The sequence below is a fragment of the Camelus dromedarius genome, chromosome X, assembly GCF_036321535.1.
Source record: "Camelus dromedarius isolate mCamDro1 chromosome X, mCamDro1.pat, whole genome shotgun sequence".
Classification (NCBI taxonomy): Eukaryota; Metazoa; Chordata; class Mammalia; order Artiodactyla; family Camelidae; genus Camelus; species Camelus dromedarius.
The window spans coordinates 43,529,937-43,557,634 of NC_087472.1; the positions used below are offsets into that span (position 1 = coordinate 43,529,937).

General features: G+C 34.6%; 1 long non-coding RNA gene across 1 annotated transcript in view; it reads right to left on the reverse strand.

Moving 5' to 3' along the window:
* Nucleotides 1–27,698, reverse strand: part of LOC116150904 (uncharacterized) — a 453,257-nt gene that overhangs the window by 399,426 nt on the left and 26,133 nt on the right. The window lies entirely within an intron of this gene.

A 27,698-nucleotide genomic window follows, 5' to 3' on the forward strand; every position in this document is an offset into this window, starting at 1 on the left:
AATCAAATAACACAGGGATTTTTTTTGGAATTACTGTAGCAATGCCAGACAAAAAGTCCATCACCAACTCCTCCTTTTGACTGAAATTCTTCCCAAAGTCACTCTACCTAACATTACATATTAAATCAGTACTATCTGAAGGCTTCATATAGTCACATTAAAGAGAGAATTAACAAATACAATTTTACATGTTTTGTCTCATTTACTTTTGGCTTTAATAAGGATGAAAATGAGTACTTTGTATGCATTATGTTAGAGAACTTCATTAAGCACTGGTCCATCAATTGATTTTAACAAGGTGGGAGAGAACTGTGAATTATGCAATATCAACACAAATTCAACTTTTCTCCTAGAGTAAAGAAACGCCCTGTAAAGACACAGTAGAAATAACTGCAGTGTTCATCAATTGAGAAAAAAGATACCTGATTCAATGAGTTCAGCCATGAAAATGCATGTTATAGTTATAGTATACTATAGTTATCAATATAGAAACACACCTGTGATATATACTGGTAATACCTAGTTTTTATATACTGTGTGAAACACTTAAATGCCATCTATTTTTTGACCATGACTGTAAAACATTCAAATATCTGAAAGGCTTCAGGAAGGTTAAGGCATCATACAACTGCATCTATGCTACATTTGAAGATGAGATGTCCTGGAGAAAACTAAGAAGAAAATAATGGGAAAATGACAACCTGTTACAATGGTAAAATTACACCTTGTTTCTATTTAAAATTTTTCTTTTTCTTTTTTTCACATGGTCTGTGAAGTGGTTTGATTCCATTTATAAATAAAAAAATAAAACATATCCCACATGCTTGAATAATACCATCTGCACAACTACATAGTCATTTTACTTCTTGAAGTTTTAGGAAATAACTGGAAATATTATAGGTTGAGAGAAAAATGGCCAACAGTTCACTCTAAACCTATTCGACCATGTTAACTGCTCCATAAGGCACATGACTTTTTCTACAAATGAAAACTCATTTGTTCCCAAAAGCAAAACATCTGTGTTAAAAACCATTTTCTAAACCTAAAGAGTACAAATCTGAAGTCTGTATATATTGTAACCAATGCTTTATTTAGACAATATTTTTACTGTTATACAACCCATATTTATGTGCTTGAATATTGTTTCTCCTAAAAAAACTTCTTGTTTTATAATATTTGTATTACCTACATTAAAACTACTAGAATTTACTAGTACCCATATTACACAAAAAATAAACATAAGTAAATAAGGATAGAGCCAGTGTCCTTTATAAGTCTTAAATATGCCTAGAGATCAAGGGGAGCTGACTGAAACCACAATGAGACAGCATTACACACTTACCAGACAGGGAAAATAAAGTCTGATGATACAAAATGTTGATGAGAAAGTGAGCACAAAACTCATATACACTGTGGGTGGATGGTAACTCATTCATTGAAGTTGGGAGTGTAAATGGATACAACCAGCTAGGAGAGCAGTTTGCAAGTTAAAGATCTACACAGCCCACCCCCCCACCATTCCTCTCCTATGTGTATATATTTATCAGGAGACACGTGCCACATTCATAGAACATCCTTCATAATAGCCACCAACTGAAAAACAGCCCAATTTTCAATCAGCAGTGAAATGGATAAAAGAAAAATGTGTATATTCAATGGGACACTACAGTAAGAAAATGACAAACGCGAGTCACTTGTGAATGAATCTCACAAACATAAAAGAAGCAAACCAAAAAGGAGGTGGAGGAGGGGAAGGAGAAAAAGAGTAGTGCATTAAGTATGGTTCTATTTAGCTAATGTTCAAAAACAGACCAAAAGAAAAAAAGAGGAAAAAAAAGCTACTCTGTTTAGGAATGTATACATAGATGTCAAAGCTTTAAAGAGAAGTAAGAAAATGTTTACCATTAAGTGCATAAAAGGGAGTGAGGAATTATCATGTAGGAGGGGTAGACAGAGATTCCTGGGATGTTGTCTATGTTCTTAACCTGGGTAGTGGTTAAGCAGACCTTAGCTTTAAAATTCCTCTTTAAACCAGGGGTCAGCAAACTATGGCCTATGTGCCAAATCCAGCCCACTGCCTGCTTTTATAAATAAAGCTTTATTAGAACACACATGTACACACAAAGAGTTAGTTGTTCATAAGAAACGGAGGAAAATAAAGATAAAAGCATATGTATCTATAGGACCTCAGAGTTTAAAGAACCCAGTGAGGTAGGTTTTTTTTTAATCTTTTCTCTTATTTTTCATAGATGAGTATAGAATGTCAGAGAAGTGAAATAACTTGTCAAGATGACACAGCCAGCCAAAAGCAGGACCACAACTTAAGTGCACATTTTCTGGATTCTATTTTGCTCTTAAATATATAGAAGATATCCTTTGTAAAGTTTCCAAAACAAAGCATTTGTTTTATGGTAAATTGTACAGTACAGGATATATTGTGGTTCAGACTAAACTAAAATTTATGGAACACCTACTGGATAAACAAAACAGTGTCTATAAATTCCAAATGACTTCAGTATCTCATGAACTTCACTAGCTCATTTAATCAGAGACACTGGAGAAGACTTAATTAAGAAAACGGAACTTGAAATGGGTCTGGAAGGGCTTCACAATCAGTGTGGGGAGTTTTACTTTCCAGGTAGATTCAGATGAAGAGACAAATAGAATCGAACAAAGAAAAAGAAACACTGCGTCCCTGGATGAGAAGAATCAACTTTGTAAAGATGAAAATTCTTCCTAGATTTATGTATACATTTAATGCAACTCCAATCAAAATCCTAATGAGATTTTTTTAAAGGAATTTAACATGATATTAAAATGTATTTGAAAAATAAATAGGTCATACTAGCTAGGTAAATATTAGAAAGAATGGTACTAAGGGTGCACTGGCTTTATAAGAGATACAATTAAAGTAGTATGGATATGACCAGGAGCAGACAGAGAAATTGAACAGAATAGAAAAATCAAGAAAAGACTCACATTTTTATTATAATTTCATATACGACAAAATTTGCATTTCAAATCAGTGGGATAAGAATTAATTATTCAATAAATACTATTAGGAAAACTAACTGTTCATTGATAAAGGACATACAATTAACCTCTCTGATTCATAAATTTTAGATGAATTTAAATTTTTATGTTAATATTTAAACTATGAAACAAATGTAAGGGAATATAAGGCTATATATGTATATATATAAAATCTTAGAACAGGAAAGGCAATTCTAAGTATAGCATCAAAGCAAATCCATAAAGGAAATGCAACAGCTAAGGTTACATTAGTTGAAAATACCTCTATGTCAAAGAATTATAAGCCAAAATAATAGGCAATTACAAACAAAGAAAAAAAACTTACATGATAAAACATATACAACAAAGGTTTAATAACCTAAATATATAAACAGCTCCTACAAGTCAATATATAAAAAGTATAAAGAGAAAATGAAAAAGTGATGCATTAAAGAAGCAATACACATGAAATAATAGGAGCCAATGTCTATTTAATCTTTATACTATACCAAGGATCGTGCTCAGAACTTCATAAGAATTTTCTCATTTGGCCCTCACAACAATCCTATGAAAATATATTATAATTATCTATATTTGACATATGAAGAATATATTATAATTACCTGTAGTTGACATATGAGTAAACTGAGCATCAGAAAGGTTAACTCACTTGCCTGGATCACAGGGTGCTGGTACCTGAGCCCAGGTCTCTTACTCCTGAGCTGTAGCTTTTCATCACTATGGTATATTGCATTTCCAGTTGAAGAATAAAATTACGTTCGATTTCACTAGCAATCAGACACATATAAAACCTACAACCATGCCTCACCTACCAAATAGGAATTTTAAAAAAAATTAAAATATATAAGCGTTGGTAGGAGTGGGGGGAAATAGACACTCTCGTAAAACTGCTGGTTGCAAGATAAACTGGTACAACCTTTCTCCAGGGTGGTTCGATAATGTGTATTGTAAGTAACAACAATGTAGGAAACAGTAGCAGCTCCTTATGACCTCGAATAAGCAATGAAATATGAGAATAAATTAAAAAAAAAAAAGAAAACCCATAGCCTTGTGCAAGCTTGGGACCTTGTTGTGTGAGAGACAAGTTTAAAGGCACATTTTCTTCTTTGTGGTGAGAGGCTGTGTTAAGTACAGTAAATTGTCATCTTTCAGAGAGGACAGTCAACATTGGACAGGCAATAGTCAAAACTGATATATACTGAGAAATAGAAATTAAAGTACAGTATTTAAATTTTAATGATTACCATTAGAATTAAAATACAGACACTGTTTAAAAGTGTTTACTGCTAAGGAATGGAGACGTGTGAGGAGTTTTTCTTTAATTTTAGATTATTTAGTATATCTTTATATACAAAATTTCTGAATATACTGAATTTGTTTATTTTGATCATGTGCAGATATTATTTTCGCTTAAAAATCAAGTTTAAAACACAAAGAAAGGCATCCACATCAACAGAAGATTAGTTATATACATTTATCAAACCTACACAACAGAGTACTAAGATGTCATTAGAAAGAATGAGATAAAGTCCTATGTAATTATGTGAAGAAAAAACACAATAACAATAATGAAAAACAGCTAACATATTTATTGAGCACTTACTAAGACACTTATTGAGCACTTATGGAGTGACTTTTCAGTCACTGTTCTAAGCACCTGTGTATTTTGATTTAATCCTTTCTTGACTGCTTTATAAGAAATCTCAGAGACAGAGCGGCTAAGTAACTTGCCCAACGTCACACAGGTAGCAAATGGCAGAGCTGGCACTGAAACTCAGTGCGGCTCCATGTAGTCTAAGTACTGCACCCTAGTGTTTTACTAACAAGTGAAAAAGTAATCACAAAACATGTTTTAAAAAAAAAATGTGTGTGAGTGCATGTGCAACCAAGCAATTCCATTTCTAGGAACTGATTTTAAGGGCAAAAAATCAAACATATGGGCAAAAGTACATATACAAAAATGAATCACTCACACTATCCCTTAAGTGTGGGCTGTGCAAAGTGGCTTCCTTCCAAAGAGGAGAATATGAAAGGGGGGGAGTAATTTTACAGTGGAGAAACTTGACAAATATAACCTCAGCCAGGTGATTAAGGTCAACATTAATAGTCATAAATCACACTGACAGTATGGCCCCTGGATATTATGTGATGAGAATGGAACTATACCTCTGTAAACTTCCTCTCAGCAATGTTCAACCCCAGTCTAATCATGAGAAAGACATCAGACATCCCAACAGAGGGACATTCTACAAAATATCTGACCAATATTCCTCAAACTGTCAAGGTCATCAAAAACAAGAAAGTCTGAAAACCTATCATAGCTTAGAGCAGACTAAGGATAAATTGACAACTAAAAGTAATGTGGTATCCTGGATGGGATCCTGGAATAGAAAAAGGACATTAGGGAAAAACAGAAACTCTGAATAAATTATGGACTTTAGTTCATAAAAATGTATCACTATTGGTTCATTAACTGTGACAAATGTACCACTTTAATGGGGAAAACTGTGGGATATGTGGTAATTCTCTGTATCATCTTCACAGTTTTTCCATAAATACAAAACTGTTGTAAAACAAAGTTTATGTAAAAATTAATCACATTGTTATCTATAATGGCACAACCACATAAATAGAAGGAGTAACCCAAATGGATAAAAATCAAGAAGTGGTAGAATCAATGCTGGAATATCCATGTGACGTGACCATGTAATCATTAGAAGATATTTTATTAATATAGGAAAACAACATATTGCTATGTGCAAATTTTAGGCAACAGAATAGTTTTTATAGTCTGATGCTTTTTTAAGTCAAAAAAGTCTGGCTATGTATGCAGAGATAAAAATAATTAATGACAAAGAGATAGTTGTAAATAGTTGTTATTTTAGGACATTGTGATTATGGGCATTTATTTTTCTTTTTGTTTTTCTCTGTTTTCCAAATTATCTTCACTGAACATATATTACATTTGAAAAAAATTCAACATTTTAAAAATACACCAAAATCAGTTTGGAAAAAAAATACCTCAATCTGTACTTCACACTACACACAAAAAATAAACTCAAAATGGGTCACAGATCATAAAAACTAGCTGTAAATCTCCTTGAAGAAAATATAGAAGAAAATCTTTGCAACTTTGGATTAGGCAAAGCTTATACAGGATATATACAGTACTAACCGTAAAAGAAAAAAAATAGTAAGTTGGACTTAATCAGAATGTTTAAACATTTACTATTTAAAAGACACTCTTTGGAAAATGAAAACAGTAAGCTGGGCGTGGGGTATGTGTACTACATATCTGACAAAGGACTTGTATCAGACTATATAAAGAGCTTATAAAACTCAATAAAATTTAGACAAACAACTCAAATTAAAAATAGACACCTCACCCAAGAAAATACATGAATGACCACTTAGTACATGAAAATATGTTGAGAATCCATTCATCTGTGGAATGTCAACTTAAAACCACAATGAGGTACCACTAAACATGACTAGAATGAATAAAACTCTAAAAAATAAAATAAAACTGGTAATACCAAGTTTTGGCAAGGATATAGAGCAACTAGAACTCTCATTTATAGCTGGTAGGAGTACAGAATGATATAACCACTTTGGAAAATAGTTTTGATATTTGTTATAAAGTTAAACATTGCACTTACCTTTCGACCTGGCAACTCGACTTTTAGGTATTTACTCAAGAACAATGCAAAAACATGTCCACAGAAAGACTTTTAAGTGAATGTTTACAGGAACTTTATTCATAATAGCCAAAGTCAGAAAACAAATTGTTCATCAATAGGAAATTAGAAAAATAAACCGTGGCATGGCCATATAATGGTATACTATTCAGCAATTGCAAAATAAACTACAAATATATGCGACAGCATGGATGATGCTCAAAAAACATTATGCTAAATGAAAGAAGCTAGATACCAGAGTACACTTATATTCCCATTTATATTGTGAGCTCTAAGAGGTAAAATTAATCTAGAATGACAGAAAGTAGATACGTTGTTGCCTGGGGCAGGAGATGGGGGATTGACTACAAAGTATCTTGAGGGAAACTTCAGAAGTGATGTTGGTACCTTGCAGAACCCTGCAGGGCCTCCCCAACAAATGCACCGCCAGGTCCCCTGGCTCTTATTTATAGAAAAGCTGAAGCTACTCAGGCCTCCCTGAGTCACAAAAGAGCAAGCTCAAGCAGCTGATGATTAGGACAACAGAGTCACAGACTCAGTGTGTGATGCACACCCCTGAGTTGTTTTACAGATACTGTAACTGCCACCAGAGGAAAAAAGCTAACTGTGTGATGACCAGACTGCAGCCATGACATAAGCTGCTCCATCTAGAGCAGTGATGGATCTATGGCTAGCACCATTCCAAGAACTGATCTTAAGAGAATGGCATTAACACTATTGCTCATCATAATCTATATCTTTGTGGGCATCAAAATAATTGTAGCTTGTTCTGCTCATATATGTAAGCAGACAACTAAAATTGTCAACAAAGAGATGCTACAGACCCACATCGACACCTTCCACTCTGAGAATACAGTGCCCTGTGTCAGCATGAAGGCATTACAGAAAATGGGTCTTCACCCCAATCAGATACAAATGGAATGATGTCTGACAAGTGGGGATTTGTACACAGCTCTTTTGTCCCTTTTCTGTGTGTTTACCTCTGTCTTCCTCAGACCTTAATGATAAAGATGAAATCACTAGGTAACATTTAACCTAACTCCTGACTCCTGCTCTACTGAATGTACACAATGCCTTGTCTAACCTGTGGATTCCTTCCCTGGATTAGAAGGAGTAAGAATGAAGAATTAACTGTTTAAAGTATGACCAACTCTCTTAGTAAATTTGCAGGTGAACCATGCAGGCAAGACAGTATCCATAGGAAGATCAGGAGAAGTCAGTAGGTCTGCACACAATGGAAAAATGACAAAGAATCTGACTTCCTATAATGATTACCTGAAATTGCTTCCCCTTTTTCCCTTTAAAAATTATCATGGCTGAGCAGAATCTTGAGAGTTGGTCTGGAGACATGAGTCCACCTTCTCCCCAGATTGCCAGCTTCTCTGAATAAAGCACATTTCCTTTCTACCAACACTTGTCTCTCAGTTATTGGCTCTTGAGAAGCGAGTAGCTAAACCTGAGTTTGGTAACGATGGAAATGCTCTATATTATGACTGTGATGGTAGTTAAATGGGTGAATATACTTGTCAAAACTCCTTAAATTATACCCTTAAAATGTGTGTCTTTTTATTGTGCGTAAATTATACCTCAACAAAGTTGATGTTTAAGGTAATGATATAAACATCCTACATCTTTTCTTGGGATTATGAAATCTAATTATTAAATCCAGGGAGACAGGGTTATTATTCAATTCATTGTTTTTAATAAACAGAAAGCCACCCAGGAGCCCATAATTATTATGCAGTGACAGTCATTAAAATTAGAAACAAAGGAAGAACAATTTTAGAGGGAAAGATAGTGGATTTAGTTACTGGCACAGTCCTTTAGTACCATGGCAAATGGATCAAAAAATCCATGGCTATAGTAGCTAACTCAGGAAAGAAGAAACAAAGGAAGTAGCAATCTACTAACCAGAAGAGGTCTCTTCCCTGCTCTTTGCCAACAGGGATGCTGCACTGACCTGGCTACATGCCCATTTAATAATCCTACCATTCAATAGGGAAGCTGCGGCACTGGCACCATGTGTACCAAGGGACTGCTGAGTCATTCTCTGGGCAGAAAGCACAAGGCTGTTGATTCTTACATTTAGATTTTAGCTCTGGATCCTACAAACCTTCTTTTGGTAAAATCCCATTATATAAGACATTCTTGCATGATTTCCTCATTAAAACTTAATGAAAAACAATTCTCAACATTAGAATTTGCCCATGGGCATCATTTGAAAAATCTGATCAATGAAGTTAATCTCTATTGTACTTATGTTAAAGATAAGGTCCTGAAAAAAATTCAAGGTTGTGAATATTACATTTAATACAAGTAGAAATGAGGCTAGAATAGTGGAACTCAAGGAGAGGTCAACTTGGTTATTATTCTCATGCAAGTATTGCATCATACAACAGCTTGAATCTATTTCAAAGGGATTCTCTGCAGCTAACAAGTCAAAGAAGCAACAACAGAAAAACTACTACCAACAGAAAAGACCCCCAAACCACCTGCAAATGACCTTTGTTGGCCCTTGAACACCTCCAGCTTTTAGTTCTCAGATGTGATGAGCATATAATTACATTATAAGCATTATCTAATTTCATTTCCTGCACATGCAATTTTATTTTTCATTTTCACACTGTATGCTAAACATACCTACAATCTTTTGCACATTGAAAACCTTCAAATAAACCGAAAGGAGCAGGCCAGTTACAGTGAAATAAAAATAATGAGATTTCAGAGAGAAGGGTACAGAGGAAGGAGGGGGAAGTACTGCATCATATTCATAAGGATGAAAAAAAAATGTCTGCATCCTTAGGATGCCAAATGGTGCAGTGCAGGCTGTACCAAAATAAAAGCTCTCACAGCAATGTTCACTGTCTGATCTGTTTATCCACCCCAAAATCGGCAAATAAAAACAAAAGGAACAAAGATAATTGCTCAACCAGGGCCTAGCATGGTTAATATAATGGTTTACATGAAGCCAACTATAAATTTTAATCAAGAAAAAATATTTCCCTCCCTTATGCTTTCTCCTTTCAGCAGAAACAAAAAAAAATAAATGGATTAAAAAGTCAAAAACATGCTTTCATCTCATCCTAAAACATAAGGAGAAATCAAACAAATCATTTTGCATAGATTGCCTGGTCCCCATCCTAGCCTCTTCTAATCCCAGGAGGTGGCTTCATTTTTCATCTCAAAACAACTAAGTCCTACTTGAGCTCCTAATTCAAAAGATCTCTGACTCGGCTTCAGGTCACTCTGTCTGCTGACTTCCTCTATCCCTAGTGAGCTCGACTCTCAGTCCCTTGTGCCTCTGCTTTTGGATCTCAGGGCTGGATTTTTATCCTCTACTGCTCAGCCTCTCAAAGGCCAACTGCTAATTTCAGTGGATTCTAATTCTAGCTGGCCTTCAGAGTTCTTGGGGTCCTTTCCACCACTCCCTTTCTTCTCCCTGACATTGTTCAATAATGTTTGGGGCAGGAGTTGGAAATCTGTATGTTTAAAGCTTCCCAGATGATTATGATTTGCATAAATGCTTTGCAAACACTGTCCCAAGGTAGCTCAGCTATCTTTAGCTGGGTCTCTGACACCTATCTACGTATGGAGCAAGATCTGCCTATTTACCTCTTTTCAAACTACCTGACTCATACTTCTATGCCATCTCATACTATTCACTTGGATCTTGCCTTCCCACTGGCTCTATATCTTCTGTATAAAACTTCTGGACTCAAACTTGGCTTCTTGGCATAGTCAGTTTTTCTCAATATGTGGTCCCTGGAATAAATGCATCAGATACCATGAAATGGGATCGGGGTTCTTGCTAAAAGGCAGATTTCTGGATCCTCCCACAGATCTAATGAATCTGAATCTCTTCCGATAGGGCTCAGTAATTTGCATGCTAAACATCCTGGGAAACTATTATGCACACTAACATTGAAGAGCCATGAGCTAAGTCTTCCATGGCTTAGTAGAATGAGATCATACAGTAAAAAGACCTGAGAACAAGTCCCATTCTTCTGTTATCTTAAGGTGAGTTGCTTAACTTCTCTCTTTTCCTGGCTGAAAAACTGGTGATAATAATACCATATACTTGACAAGACAGTGGATGGCCATTTTAATCTGGACAATTTAAATAGATTCAGCCCATCCACTAAAAATGCAATCAGGAAAAACAACCCCAACAGAAACGTCCAATAGAGATCAATATCCCTCAATCTTTAGTTTCCATCCACTAACCTTTACCTCCCCAACCGCATCTCCCCTCCCTCACTGCATGACGGCCACACTGGCCCCTCCTTGCTTTTTGCTCAAGTGTCCAAGAATACAAGTGGTTCCAAAGCCTCTACATGTGTCTCTGCATGACTTGGAAGGTCTTACACACAGGTGTGATTCACTCTATAATTTAATTCACCTCTTTGTTCAAATGTTACCTCTTAGAAAGGCCATCCTTAACCACCCTATCTAAAATAGCCCACCATTCTCTGTCATGCTATACCGCCTTAACCTGCTTTGTTTCTCTTGACAATATTTATCACCATGATAATTATTTTATGTGGCTGTATATTTCACTTTTATTGCCAATTTGGCCCACTAATAATTCCCATGAGTTCAGAGACTTGACAGGTTGCTTGCTTGTTGGTTCTTAGAACAGCACCTGGCCCCCAGTTGATGCCCAATAAAGAGTTGACAAATGAATAACTAAATAAGTGAATGATAATAATGCAATGTTCTTTTGCTCACCATCATCTCCTCTTTGACTCCATTAGAATTAAAAACATCTATGCATCCACCAACTATGGAGGACAGTATGGAGGTTCCTTAAAAAACTAAAAATAGACTTACTATATGATCCAGCAATCCCACTCCTGGGCATATATCCAGAGAAAACTGTAATTCAAAAAGATACATGCACCCCAATGTTCATAGCAGCACTGCTTACAATAGTCAAGACATGGAAGCAACCTAAATGTCCATTGACAGATGAATGGACAAAGGAGATGTATATAATCTCCTGTGTGGGGGGGGGGGGTGGGGGGGGTGTGTGTAAAGGAATACTACTCAGCCATAAAAAAGAATAAAATAATGCCATTTGCAGCAACATGCATGGACCTGGAGATTAGCAAATTAAGTGAAGTCAAACAGAGAAAGACAACTATCATATCACTTGTATGTAGAATCTTAAAAAAATGATACAAAATTCTATTTGCAAAACAAAAACAGATTCACAGACATAGAAAACAAACTATGGTTGCCAAAGGGGAAAGGGTGGAGAGGGGTTGGTGATTAAGAGACACACATTACTATATATAAAATAGATAAACAATGAGGATCTACTGTAAAGCACAGGGAACTATATTCAATTTCTTGTAATAACATATAATGGAAAAGAATCTAAAAAGAAAATATATATGTGTATGTATATGTATAACTGAATCACTTTGCAGTACACTTGAAACTAACATTGTAAATCAACTACACTTCAATAAAAATTTTTTAAAAATAAAAGTGCAAAGCTTGAAAGGAAAAAAAAAACTGTAAGTTAACACACACCATAAGCCAAGCTAAAAGAGAAGACAGACTGGAAGATACTTGCAACACAAATAAATGACAAAAAAACAGTAGTATCCATAATATGTAAAGAACTACAAATTATAAAAGATAAACTACTCATAGAAAAATGAACAAAAAGATCACAAAAGAGGAAACCATATTGACTAACACATGCCTTAAAGAGATACAGAACCTCAGTAGAAATCAGGGAAAAGAAATGGGGCCAGATATTAGTTTACAGTTAGCAAACTGGCAAAAATGTAAAAAGACTGACATCAAGTGTTCATGGAGGAAAAGGGGAACTCCTGTACATAGCTGATGGGACTGTAAATTGTTACGGCCACTCTGAAGAACATTTTGGCTATCTCTAATAAAGTTAAAAATATAACTTATGACCTGGCAAATCTACTTCCAGATATACCCCCTTGAGAAATTTCATCCATTTGTACAAGGCCACATGAATAAGGATTTTCACTGCAAAACTTTTTAAATTCTTAATGGAAGTATACTGAAATGTCTCTTAATAGGAAAATAGATAAATAAATTATGGTATATTCACGCAGTGGACTATTGTTTAGCATTTAAAATGAATCAATTAGATCTACATGTATCAACATGGATAATCTTTTAAAGGACAAAACATAGGATGTAAAAATCTGAGTTTTTGAAACTTTTGAAGACATGCACAATGGGATGCCATTTTTGTAAATTTTAAAAACACAAAATACCACTTTATATCATCTAGGAATATATAAATATATAGTTAATGCATAGAAATACAGAAAGGATAGAAATCAACTTCAGGATGGTACTGGGCAGAGAGAGAGTGGGCAATAGTTTGGAGAATGTTGGTTAAACGTTATTTCTTAAAAAAAAATTAATGTTACAGCAAATTGGTAACATTTGTGATAGTTGGGTGGTTGAGTATATGGATATCTGTAATATTATTCTCTATACTTTCCTATATGTTAAGAATTTTGTTTCTTTCAAAATAAAGAAAAAAGACCAAATGGAAATTTTTTAAAGAAAGTTGTATCTCTGAGGGCTAGTATATGCTTTTTTCCTTTTATTTCTACATACTTTTCTTATATGTAACAACTCTTCCACACTGACCTTGTAGTTTACATTTATCATTAGGAAAACTATGTTAAAAACTGGGTGAAATGTACAACACATTTTAATCTGTACAGAGATTTTTGCCATGTATCTTAAGTGTGTACTGTATTTCTTCCCTATAATGTAAACATCTAAGTAAATGAAACATTAATTTTAAAAGGACAGCATGGAACACAAGCAAAAGTAATAAAGATGTCATAAGGGAAATAGTTCAATTTTGCATTCCTTAACCAAAAAAAAAAAAATTTACACAAACCTACGTTTTTCACAACCTCCTTCAACAGAGGCTGCTGCTCCTGACCAATACAGGTTGTCATAATTCTTGTTCTTCACTATTTCCCCACCACAGTTCTGCCATCTTCACTTTAAATTTTTTTTCCCTTTTGAAGTTTTAGGCATATTTTAAAATCACCTCCCTGTTCCATATTACATTCATCTATCAGGCTCTAGGTTGCTCTTCCATCATCTTCACTGACCTTAGTATCTCATAATCCTCACACCAATCTATCCTACTCTTACCTGTGCCATTACAGATTTCAACAGGTATAACGCTGACACCTTGGCTCCTCAACTTCCACGATCTCATCTATGGTAATCAGTCACCCAACAATGCCCCTATGTAATTGCACTCCTCATATTTTTTTTAATTGAAGTATAGTCAGTTACAACGTGTCAATTTCTGATATACGGCATAATGTTTCAGTCATACATATATATATTCGTTTTCATATTCTTTTTCATTATAAGTTACAAGATATTGAATATAGTTCCCTGTGCTATACAGAAGAAACTTCTTGTTTATCTATTTTATATATAGTAGTTCTTATCTGCAAATCTCGAACTCCCAATTTATCCCTTCCCACCCCCTTTCCCACAGTAACCGTAAGTTTGTTTACTATGTCTGTGAGTCTGCTTCTGTTTTGTAAGTTTGTCTTTTTTTTTTTAGATTCCACAGATGAGGGATATCATATAGTATTTTTCTTTCTGCTCCTCATAATTGAATGCTGCTCACTTTCAAAATTATAAATATTGAACTGCCTTTCTCTTATTACAAATTCCAGTCCCACTTCTTCCACTCTCAAGAACAAATCAAATTCATTTCCATCTTCACAGTAACCTAGTGTTAAATGACTCCTCACTTTTCCACAATCACTCCTATTCACCATCAAGTGATTGTGATGACATGGAACAAGTAAACCACTTTTTGTATCTAATTATGCTGCCAACGGGTGGAAATTCCTTAAAGTAACCTATCTGTAAAAAGAAAGAAAAGCCTTTGGCCAAAACTTCCATAAACCTTCTTTTCATTAGGAAATAAACTATGGAGTTTCCCCCAGCTCCTCTTGATTTTTGTCTAATATTCCATACCAAATCCTCAGCCACCTTTGTGCTTTCCCACAGTTCCTATTCTAAAAGGGAGCCAGATTCCAACATCACTGTATCCATTATAAAACAGACTTTGGAAGCCAAGTCTAGTACTTCAAAAAGTCAGTATGTCTTCATTTCTGGAAATGGGCATCAGTCCAGAAAAATTTCAGTGGAAGAACTCCCATTTTGTTGCAAAGTGCAGGGTGATGAGTTTTTACTCATCTTAATTAATATGTTACTAGACATTATTCTGAGGGGTGAATCCTAAAGCCCTGTATGCAAAGTCAAGCATATACTTGGTCTGACTAAACTTAACTGCCATTTAAGTGTCTTCCATTCAGTTGAGGCCTAGCACTTCCTGTCCTAATGCCTAGGTGTTTTTACAATTAGCTTCTGGGATTCACACAACAAAGTGATTCTGATCTACCTACCTACAAAGTGATTCAGTCATCCTAAATCCACCCAGTCTACTCTGACTGCTGATATCTGGGAAGCATATATGACTGAACAATAATTTTTGTGATTCCCGTATTCATGTGTTTTATAGCCCCGTTTAAATATTTTATTTCCACTTGAGTCCCATGGCCTAAAGTGAAACTAGGTTATATTTATTACTTTTTCATGTATAATACTGTCAGATTCGTATCTGGCCTTATGGGTAAATTTTCTAGGTACTGAAGATGGCTCATTTAAGTACAAAACCCTGGATTCATTTAAAAATCTTGTTCGAGATCTGCAGATACTAACTATTATATATAAAATAGATAAACAACAATTTTATACTGTATAGCACAGGGAACTATAATCAATATATTATAGTAATTTATGGTGAAAAAGGATATGAAAATGAATATATATATGTTTCTGTATATGACTGAAGCATTGTGCTGTACACTTGAAATAGACACAGCACTGTAAACTCACTATACTTCAATAAAAATATATTAAATCTTTTCATAAGTATTTCTGTTGGTATGTATCTATATAACATAAAACAATTATGCATGTCCTTGCATTCTTATACAAAAGTTATTAAACATTATATGCAACTTTCTTTTGGCTAACTCAGGGTTATCATTAGAAGGATTCAATACTGCATTCTACTGTAGCACACAACTATATTCTGCATCTACTTTTTCATTATATTATTTCACTAGGAGTTGTTAAAACTCACTTCTCTCATGTTGCCTGCCTCCAACATTTCTCTATATATTCCAAATTGGTTACTTCTAATCTAGTAGAAAAAGAGATGATAGAGTTTACTTACATTGTGGGTTATTATTTTATAAAGTAGGCATGAAATGATACAATGTCTGAAATTTTCTTAAAACACTCCAACAACACAAGTATGCCGGCATAAAAAAGTAAATGAAACAACACTGGCAAAACAATTGTTGAGGCTGGGTGATGAATACATGGGAGTTCATCATATTGTTCTACTTTGCATATCTCTATACATTTCTTTGATAAGAAAGTTTTTAAAAGGAAACTTTCTTTAAAGAAAAATGCTAGCTAATAAATATTCAGAAAATAATGTAATTAGATAATCACGACTTTGCTATTAATTTAATGATTAATTCAGGCAAGACCATGCTAATAATCCTTTATGCATGTTAAAGCCATTAAGTGAAAGGGTGTTGGAGAACAAGGTATTCAGATGGTCTCAAAGTATCACCCCACAGTTTACTCATAAATTTCTTTTTATTTTTTTTGTGTGGTTGTTGTTATCAGTGTTTTTTAATGAGGTAACAATAGTTTATAACATTGTATAAGTTTCATGTGTACAACATTATATCTCTACTTCCATAAACACCAGAGCGTGCTCACCACCAACAATTTAGTTTCCATCTATCACCATAGAGTTGATCCCCTTTACCCATGTCGCTCTTCCCCCACCAGCCCTTTACCCTCTGGTAACCACTACTCTGTTCTCTGCATCTACGTGTTTGTTTCTGTTTGGCTTGGTTTGGTTTGTTCATTTATTTTGTTTGTCTTTTATAATCTGGATAATTCTCAAAAAATTAAGAATAGCACTATCATACGATCCAGCTATTCCACTTCTGGGTATTTATACAAAGGAAATGAAAACACTAATTTGTAAAGATATATACACTCCTATGTTCATCAATAGACACAATATGGAAACAACCTAAGTGCCTATTAATGGATAAATGGATAAAGGAGATGTGGAATATATATAGAGAGAGATAGATAGGTATGTACACACATACAATGGAATTCTATTTATTAATTTTAAGGAAAAGGTGCCTTTACAGGGGAGAAAGGTACCTTTTGAGGCAGACATTATTTAAGTGATCAATCAAATTCAGCATCACCAATAATGGGTCAAATTGTCATTATTTTCTTTCTGATATTATGCAGGTATACAATATCACCTATGTAGTAATTTTACCAAAAATGTTTAATCTGAATTTAATAATGAGGAAACAATCAGACAAACGCAGTTGGTACTACTTTACAAACGAACTGGTAGGAACTCCTTAAAATGTTAATGTTTCTGTTGGATATTGAATCAGTTAAAAACAGTAACTATAAAGACCATTATTAGAATAACTAGGTATATTTGAATATGTTTGGTATAGTAGATAATTTTTTTTACACATTTAAAGTTCTTGGTTGTGGTCACAATTCTGTAGTTATGCAAGAAAAAGTTCATGTTCTTAGGGTATACATGATGCTGAAGTACTAGGATTAAAGTCTCACGGTATCAGCAATTTACTTTGAAAGAGTTCCAAAAATTGTGTGTGTGTGTGTGTGTGTGTGTGTGTGTGTGTATGTCTGTCTGTCTCTATTTAAAGACAGAATAAGAGAAAGAAAATGTGGCAAAATGTTAACAATTGGTGAACCTAAGTGACACATTATTATATGGATATTCATTATTCTATTCCTTCAACCCTTCTGTAGATTTGGATTTTTCCAAATTAAAAAATTGGAGGACTGTATAAAAAGGAGAAATAGTTTAAAAAAATAAGTGCACTTATGAGAGCATAGTATCTCCTTTGAAGAGTAAAGTGTATGGAAGCCATTTTCAAGTTACTTATAATTCTATCCTAGAGATTTGAAATTGCTGTAAATGAGTGAGCTATGACATCATGACAAATGTTATTTAAACTTCAGTAACAAAATAACTAATTTCCTTTAACTACTTCATAAAATTAAAACTAATAAGTTATTACAATTATAATTCTAATAATGAAGATAGGCAATTGCTATCTGCTATCTATACTATACTCTTTATTATTTTGCTTAAAATGTCATGGCTATAAGAACCATAGAAATTAATCACTTAATCACTCTCTTTGATTCTTCAGATTAGGGAAAAAATTCTAGAAAAGTAAAATGATTTGCCTAAAGTCACCCAGATTTCCTTAGTCTCACTTTTTCTGTTACAAAACACTATCTATTAGCATTTCAGTATTATTTGTACATTAAATCCAGGTCAGCTTTTTCTTTAAGGGGAACATTACTATCACAAATCAACTCATTTTAAATCTACTAAGAATAAAATGTGTTAAATCTAATCTAGGAAGTCATTTCTTGACCCTGTATCTATATTACATATTATCTATATTATCTGTATAATTAAGATCTGTAATATCATGGACCCCAAAGTTCACAGCAACATTATTTACAATAGCCAAGACAAGGAAGCAACCTAAATGTCCACTGAGAGATGATTGGATAAAGACGTAGTGTGGTAGATAGACAGATAGAGAGAGAGAAAGAGAGAGCTATAGACATGTATACACAAAATGGACTACTACTCAGCCATAAAAAAACAATGAAACAATGCCACTGGCAGCAACATGGATGTACCTAGAGATTATCATATTAAGTGGAGTAAGTCAAAGACAAATATCATATGATATCACTTATAAGTGGAATCTGAAAAAAAGACACAATTGAACGGATACACAAAACAGAAACAGACTCACAGACACAGAAAACAGACTTATAGTTACCAAAGGGGAAAGTAGGGGAAGGGATAAATTAGGAGTTTGGGATTAGCAGATACAAACTACTATATATAAAACAGATAAGCAACAAGGCCCTACTATATAGTACAGGGAACTATGCTCAATATATTGTAATAACCTATAATGAAAAAGAATGTCTATATATATATATATATATATAGAAAATATATATAAAAATATATATATATAAAAAACACTGAATCACTATGCTGTACACTAGAAATTAACCCAACACTGTAAATCTACTATACTTCAATTTAAAAAAATGAATTCTGAGAGAAGATCAGCAAAAAGAAATCTGTACTACAATGTATCTGCATTAGTTAAGTAAGAAATAAATGCTTTGTCCTCAAGGATAAGTATGTAACTACTCCATACATTAATATCAGCAAGACATTTAAGTTCGCATGACACCTGAGGAAATTAAATTTCATTTGTTCAGGGGTGAATCAAAACAGAAATGGCAATGGCATTGGATATATTTAAGAATATTGTTCCTTTGAGATCAAAAATAGCTGTGGAGTCATATGATCACTAAGAAAAAGTAAAAGTTATTGGATTTTTATTAAGAGTAAGAAAACACTTGAAAAAGCAAAATCAAATGCATATTTGGAATGAAATTTAGTTTCCTATTGAGCATGCAAAGGAATTTTTTTAAAAAGGAATTAATACTTGAGTCTTCAGGAAGGAAATTATATATGCATACAGTTGATAGTCCTCAAACCAATATTTAATCTGAAAAATTCTTCAGATAATTTACTTCAGGGACTACTGCCTGAGTCAGAGATTCAAGTCACACATTTAATGAGAAAATCTGAAGTGTAACAGGTTTGTTATATAAAAGCCGTGGAGGAGCACATTGGGGAAAACAGACTGAAACTAAAAGTCAAGCCGTGCAAGGTAGAGAATGTGTTAATAAGTGCTAAAGTGCAGTGGGAATCAGATAATACTAAGATGTGCCTTATTTGGTGCTGATTCTCTCTCATTGGTTTGATTTCATTCTAAATATTGGTTTTTTTCTGTCATTTAGCAGTCTAAAAATATTTTTTCTAATTAATAGTGTTAAGAGAGATTGAAAAACTGGCCTAAATTATGATTTAACTGAATTCATTGATGCATTAGCTTTTAATGTAATAAATATTCTGAAATGAGATTTTAACACTTCTGATGATACGTCGCACACAAAAGAATCCGTGACTTTTCATAGTGCTGAAGATATTTTAAGATAAAATATACGACTTTTCATTCTGAATAGTTGAAACAAGAACTAAAAAGGGGCCAGAGTCTTACAGAAGAGGAAGGACATTTTCAAAGCTCCTTGTGTTGAGGATTAGTATTCTGCATCATTTGTTCTCATGGGAACTGTGGAGTTTGATCCTTCCCACATTTGAAGAGTGTGTGCAGTGCAGACCACACAGCTAGGGAGACAAAAATATGATTTACACTAAAATGGAGTGACTAGCAGGTGCTACATCACCACTGCTCAGGCAGCCCTATACTGATGAAATTTTACACCTTTCAGAATAGGGAGAAAAGAAGTACATTCTCCATGACACATTTTAGTTTCAAACTGATAAACCCAGCAAAGCCAAAGAACTGTAAAGCATTTTGATAACCTTTCTTCATAAAACACTCTACCCATCTGGGAAATAGGAAGCTGCTTTTTGGAGTCAATATAATAATTTATTTCTGATAAAAGGTGGAAATATTTAAATGCCTTCCCTTCTGATATTCAAAGACGAACAGCTAAGCTAAAGAATAAAGACAGGAAAACAACATCTTTTTTTTTAAAGTATGTAGGTCTAAATTTGGTCTCAAATTCTGAATATTTCATGATTCCACTGTGAAGCCTTCACAGTAATGTAACAGAACTTCCAAACCGTATAGAAAGTATAACCAGAAAAGGCTTATTTCAAAATCTGCATGCATTGATATTGTTATATATCTTGGTAGGAATAACAAATGTAGGCATTCAGTAAATGGCACTCTCTCTTATTCAGATTATTTGTATTTATTATAATACCTTTGTATTTAATTGTTCTCAGGTTTTTTGTAAACATAAGCAACTGTGTCTCTAGGTGATATGTATATATCCAAATGCACTGAAAAAAATCATTGCAATAAATAGGATGGAAGTTTAGGTGGAATGAGATAATAAGTTCAGAGAGGTTTTTGTTTGCTTTCAATTTGTTCTAGAATCTTAATCAACACATCCCTAATGTAGTATGTGTTAGAAAAAGTGGTAGAAGATAAACTAAATAATCCTAGTATGGTTGGAAAACACTTGATATAATGCCTCGGCTTGTGTCCCCAGGGAGATTCTAATTTAATCGCTTGAACTTAAAATCACTATTAACAACTAGCTCAACTGCAGCTCATGTTTAAAGAAAATAAACTTTTTTTTTAAAGGAGACCATTCTAGATGCTGAAGAGATCTGATTTAGTGGTTATTTCTGAGCCTCAAATTGTGGAGACCTATGTATAGAGCCAAGGGACCATAAAGTATTCGCCACAGAACAGAGAGACATGTTAAGTTGGCGAATAAGTAATCAAATTGGTTTGTCTTTTTTTTTTTTTTACAGGGAATAACATTTCATCTGTAATGAAAACATTCTGAGTTGTTACTTGTCAAATCCACAAGTCTCAGTATTTGTTTCATTTCCAAAACCGTTTTAAGTGTATGTTGACAAAAGTCTCCCCATTTGGAGAAGAGAATGAAATGAGAAGGTGCATTAATATATATCTATATATCTCTTCCTGAGCATTATATAGAGTTTGTACTTTTCTACTTTTTGTGTCCAGTACTATTCAAGAAGTATTATATGCTTTCCTTCATTAAATCCTCACAGGAACCTTTGAAAGGCTGGGTTCTGAGCCTTTGCGTTTAGGAAAAATCATACAGCTAGTTATTAGTAGAGCTGAGACTAGAAAACAGGCGCACCCAATGTGTCTAGTAAATCGTGGCTCTAGTATCGAAACCCAGCTCTATTCCTTAAAGGACCTCATGCTGTCCAGAGGACCATCAAGTTTAGGCAGAGATTTGGATACTGTCAGAGCCGGAATTTCCAAGTAACTTGTTGATGGCAAAACCAATCTTAGAACCCAAAGCTCTGTACTCATTATCCTAGATGGTAACAGATACATATGTACTTAAGAAAAATAAGAGATTCTAGGTGGAATGTAGGTATTTATCTTAAAGTTTATGCTGGGTGGCCAGAAATCTTTATTTATTTATAGTCCCTACTTGCCTACTTACTAGCTTTCCTAACTTGAGAAAGTAACCTAATGTTTCCAAATTTTAGGTACCATGTTTTTTTTCAAATGAGGATAATAACTAACAGGCACGTATTCTTAAGCAAGTTGTTTTAACGATCATATTAGAAAAATGAAAACATTTGGAAAACTGTCAGTTCCAGTAAATTTCAAACAGAGTTATCATATAACCCAGCAATTCCACTCCTAGGTATACACCCAAGGGAAATGAAAACATATGTCCACATAAAAATGTGTACACAGATGTTCATAGCAGCATTATTCATCACAGCCCAAAAGTGAAAACAACCCAAACGTCTATCAAATAATGAATGGATAAACTGTGATATAGCCACACAATGGAGTGTTATTCAGTAATAAAAAGGAATGGTGTATTGATACATGTTATTATATGGATGAACCTTGAAAACATGCCAAGTGAAAGAAGTCAATCACAAAAGGCAACATATTGTATGATTCCATTTATATAAAATGTCCAGAATAGGCCAATCCATAGAGACAAAAAGTAAATTAGTATTTGCCAAGGAATGGTGACAGGAGGAACTGGGAGGTATAGGATTTGTTTGGGGTGATTGAAATATTCTGGAAGTAGATAGTGGTGACAGTTGCACAACTCTGTGAATATAATTAAAACTTGTAAACTTTAAAAGGGTAAGTTGCATAACCGAGCAGGACCCTATGGGGCCTTCCCGGGACGGACCCCTCCCCCATATCCTCTGCTATAGCTCCTCTCTGAAGTACTCAGATAATAGTATCTTAAGCATATTTCCTGAGTTTTTCAGATGCTAAAACCACTACCAAAGGGAAGAAATTAACTAATCGAGGATCATGAGCACATAGCCCCCAGACCTGCTGGTGCCTAAGGAGTGATCACCATCGACCAATCAGAGAATTGTGGGCAAGCTGATCACATACTCTGGGACCCCTCCTCCCTTACCTGGCCTTTAAAAATGTTTTACTGAAACCCTTTGGAGGAGTTCAGGGTATTTTGAGCACGAGCCACCTGTTCACCTTGCTTTGCCCTGCAATAAACCTTTCTCTGCTCCAAACTCTGATGTTTTGGTTTGTTTGGCCTCACTGTGCATCGGGCATACAAACGTGCATTCGGCAACAACTATATAGTGATTAAATTGTATCTCAATAAAACTAGTTAAAAAAAAGTCAAAACAGTCTATGAACCAGAAATGGCTATAAATTTCAACTATCATCATGACTACCAGAGCCATGATAGACAGAAGAGTAGATGTTTTATAAAGTCAAATTATCTCTGCTCTTTTAATGCCATCTGAATTTTAACCTGCCCAATATACCCACTGCTAAGACTGTCAGTGGAACCAAGCCTCCCTAAATACATTTTAGCAGCTAAAAAACATCCTGCAAATCACTGATGAGAACATATTTCTTATTTCCTACTACTCAGTAATGAAACTGATTGAAACAAAGCACACAGATGACCTGCAGGCATTGCTCCACTACTAAGTAGGCAACTGATTACTAATGAATCTAAGTGGTTATGTATTTAGGCAAAATATATACATTTCAAAACACATCAATTTGGTAGGACCAAACATTAAAAGGTATACACTGTGTAATCAGCCTCTCCAAAACCAAGGAAAATTGGCTTGAGTGTTAATTATAGCAATGTTTTGATAATGTTTATTACGGTTTGATCATATGTGTGGAGTAGAAACTTAAAACTTTCAAATCCATCCACTAAGCCAAGCCAAAAAATTCAGGGCTAGGCAGAACAGCTGGCTCACAGGTTAGACGACAGCCCCTCAGGGCTAGTAAACCACACATGCATAATAGGACATTAACTGTAGTGCTAATCTGTTCCTCTGGGCTGAAAATAATAAATTTCATTTTTGTACAGCAGTTAATCAAAACGTATTAGAGAAATAATCAAGGGCTGGTATGCTTTTAATTGACCAGACTGTTTCTCCATAGCAACATGATCCCTCTTTACCAAATTATAATTTTCTGACTTTTCATGTGGTCATTCTTTGCTGATTTTATTGATATTATTCCCTCATACCAAATTCACTAGCCCTTCTGCTCTCCATATTAAAAGCTTTCATCTCTGAGTTAAACATCAAATGATCCTCAATTGCAGTTAATTGTAACAAAGTCATACTTGCCCTATTTAAGGAGGAAAAAAAAACCTATTGAATACGAATGTTAATATTCATGAAGCCATTGAGGCAGTATGTCCAGTTAAGCATAACCAAAATATATTATGCATTCAGGCCCTTTTATTTCCAAAGGCGAGTAAAATTTAAAAAGAAAATCAACACCACAGTCTTCCAAAAGGATACCACATAACTGAAAAATTTAACCTATTGTGACAAACAGGAAAATGCAAAACTTTAAAAATTGTCCACATAATTGTACTTTCTAAGATCAGAGTGAGGATAATGGCAACAAAATGATACTAAAGTATTTTACTGCTTCTGAGCATCTCCATGTTACATGAAGTGAAGAATTAAGAAACATAGCTCCTAAACACACAAAGCCCCTCAAAATGAAAAAAAAAGTTACACAGTTCAGTAGCTCAATTATATTGTTTCTTAGACAAATCTTAGAAAGATTATACTTTATTAAATAAAAATAAAAATCAGTTACAATGCATTCTATATACCAAGCATTGTCCTAAATATTATATATGAATTAATGTAATCTTTACAAAGCCTGATGAGGTAAATATTAGTTTACACATGAGGAAACTGATGCAGAGAGTAGTTAAGTAACTTACCAAGGTCACACAGCCAGAGAATCATAATTCAGATCTAGACAGTCTGGCTCCAAAGTCCTCAAACTTGACTATTATGCTACACTGCTACCATATCGCTAGACAGCAAGCTTGCAAATGCTCTTTTCTATCTCTACTGTAGCACTGAGTTAAGTCTAAAATTTTAAAATGTTCCAGTGGTATATGGGAGCTTTTGGTTCTTTATGGATGGTACTCAAGAATGAAATCTGTAGCATCAATGATCACTGGTTTAGCTATAAATGCGATGTTTAGGTGACATATGAGACAGTTCCCTGAATTCAACATGTTGCAGTTTGGTTGACTTTATTCTCTTCTTCCCAATGGGATGTCACACCATTCATATCCCACTCATATGTCACCTAGATTCAACAGGCTTCACTGGAAAATATAATGAGACTATGGATCACACACTTGCCCACCGCTAACCATGTTTTTTCCAATTCCATGAATCACGTGCTATTTCAAAAATGCTAGAATAATTCCTTTATTTTCAATATGCCAGTTAGTATGGATTTTTTAAAGTATACTCACTGGGATGTCAGCAGGTATAGGTTTATCCTACAGGCACTAAAAGCAGAGTCCAGGCAAGTTTGTGAGGGTGGTGACTGAGCTGATTCCTTTTTAACTCTCTTGAAATTCTGACTGATGCCAATATTAGAGTAGGGGCTTGGCAGAGACTTGTTGGTGTTGTGAGATTTGCAATATTTGGTTGAATACTCTACTCTGCATATTTTGAAAATAATGACACTGTATTGGAAAGCACAGTTGACAAATACGGTCAAAAGCATTAGTATGCTTCTCAGACAACCTTTGAAAATCACTGAGGCCTGGTATATTCAATTATATTTTTATCTCTCTTCCTCCCGTGCTCCGTCATGTATATAACAAGCAGTATAGTGCCCTAGATAAGGGCATAGTTTATGGAATCAGCCTATCCAACCTCAAATTCTGACTCTGCCACTTAACAGCTCTGTGACCCTGAACAAGCCACTTAACCTATTTGCACCTCCATTTCTTGAAATGCTAATGACAATATCATATGTCTCATTCCTGGGGTTATTGTGGGCATTAAATAATATCTCAAAAATTCTTAACAGAGTTCCTGGCACATGGCAAGGGTCCAATTAACATTAGCTACTTTAATGACTATGATATGTGATCAGGGATGGTTTATATGAACATGCACAAGGGTGACCTAAACTTTCTGCCCTTGCTAAACCCATCACGAAAGATACACCACTAAGGTTCCCAAAGACATGTTGTGTGATACACTCAGGGAGATGAACAGCACCGAATGTAGACACTAGTGATTAGAAATGAGGAAATATACAGACATGTTGGTTGCTGCATTCGTGGCCATCCCTAAAAGGGTAAGCAGAATGCGATGAAAAATAGTATGAGCAGACTTGAAATCCAACATCTGAAACTCACATAGCAGTATGATAATCAAATCACCAATTATTTAAGCCTCCATTAATGGAAGATAGTAATATTCACTTCACAAAAACATTCTGAGAATGATAATAGCATATATAAAATGCCTAGTACAGTGCTCAGCAGCCAGTAGCAATCAGGCAATGTTTGATCACTTTTCCTCTTTTCACAGATAGCTATGGTCTGACTACAGAGATGTTTCTCACCCGCTGGCTAGAAGCTAGGGTTATTGATTTCGGAAGAGGTATGCCTTCTCTCATCCCTCCTTGCCGATATACCCTATCCCCCTGAACTAAAATATCCTTGAAGTAGAAACTGGAAAATCAGTGAGTAATTTCCTTACCCACCGAAGAAGTGAAAAAAGCATAACTCTAGCACATCGCTAGGGCTGGATCAGTCCAAGTCCAGAGCTGTTCGTGAATTAAAGACATTTCTTAATCTCCTACTGCTATTAATCCTCCAACGTTAGTAAGCCTTCCTTCAGAGGCTAAGAAGAAATAAGGATAAAGAGAAAACCTTTTTTTTCCCTTTTAACCAGCAAATCACAGGGCAGCAGCCTACAAGAAATAAACTGTTCTTTCCCTCTATGAAAAGGAAAAAAAAAAAGAGACTCTTATACTATGACGGACAAAAATGTCAAATAAAATTAGAGCAAACTGTAGAGTTAAACCCAAAAGGAAACCTTTCTTCTAAATTACTGCATTTTCCTCTAGCTATCAGAGACCTTTTCCATGGCCATTGCTAATGATCTGAATCAAAAGAAAGCACTTTGAAAGCACATTGGAAAGAAGCATGTGTGTGTGTGTGCACGCACTTATGTGTGTATATGTGTGTTTGTGTGTGTGTTTGAAATCTCCGTACATCTTAGGCCTTAGGTTCTAGGGGAAGAAAAGGTTTCCTGTACTACAAAGCAAATCTTTAAAGAATGTGAAAGGAGAAATGTTGCCTTTATGGTAGAGAAGGTTACCTTTTTATCTCAAGATAGTCAAAGAAACATTTTGTCCTTTTTAACTGATATTTAGCCACTTTCATCCTTTTGGCAAAAGTGCTTCTGAACTTCTGGAATTTAAAGTTAAAGTTAACGTACAGGTTTAATGGAAACTCTGATGTGGTTTGGAGCTGATATTACATTATGCAGGCAATTGTGTGTGATAGCCTAGAAAAAAAATGTGTTCATGGAATTCTTTCTCAAATATATATTTCTGGCATTCTCCAAAATTATATGGCACTACTGACATTTAAAATTCTAGAACCAAAGAATAAAGTAGCTTCTAGCATACCTTTCCCATCCCTCCCTGAGTATACCCTCCCTTCCTCCAATTTTATGGATTCACTGTGTTTTCATGAGATAATCCTAATAAAAAAATTCACCAGAGTGAACTTGCATATTTCAGAAGGCCACAGAAAGAAATGCCTCATTCACAGGGAAAACTATGCTAGTTTCACTGATATGGACAGTGGTAGAGAAGT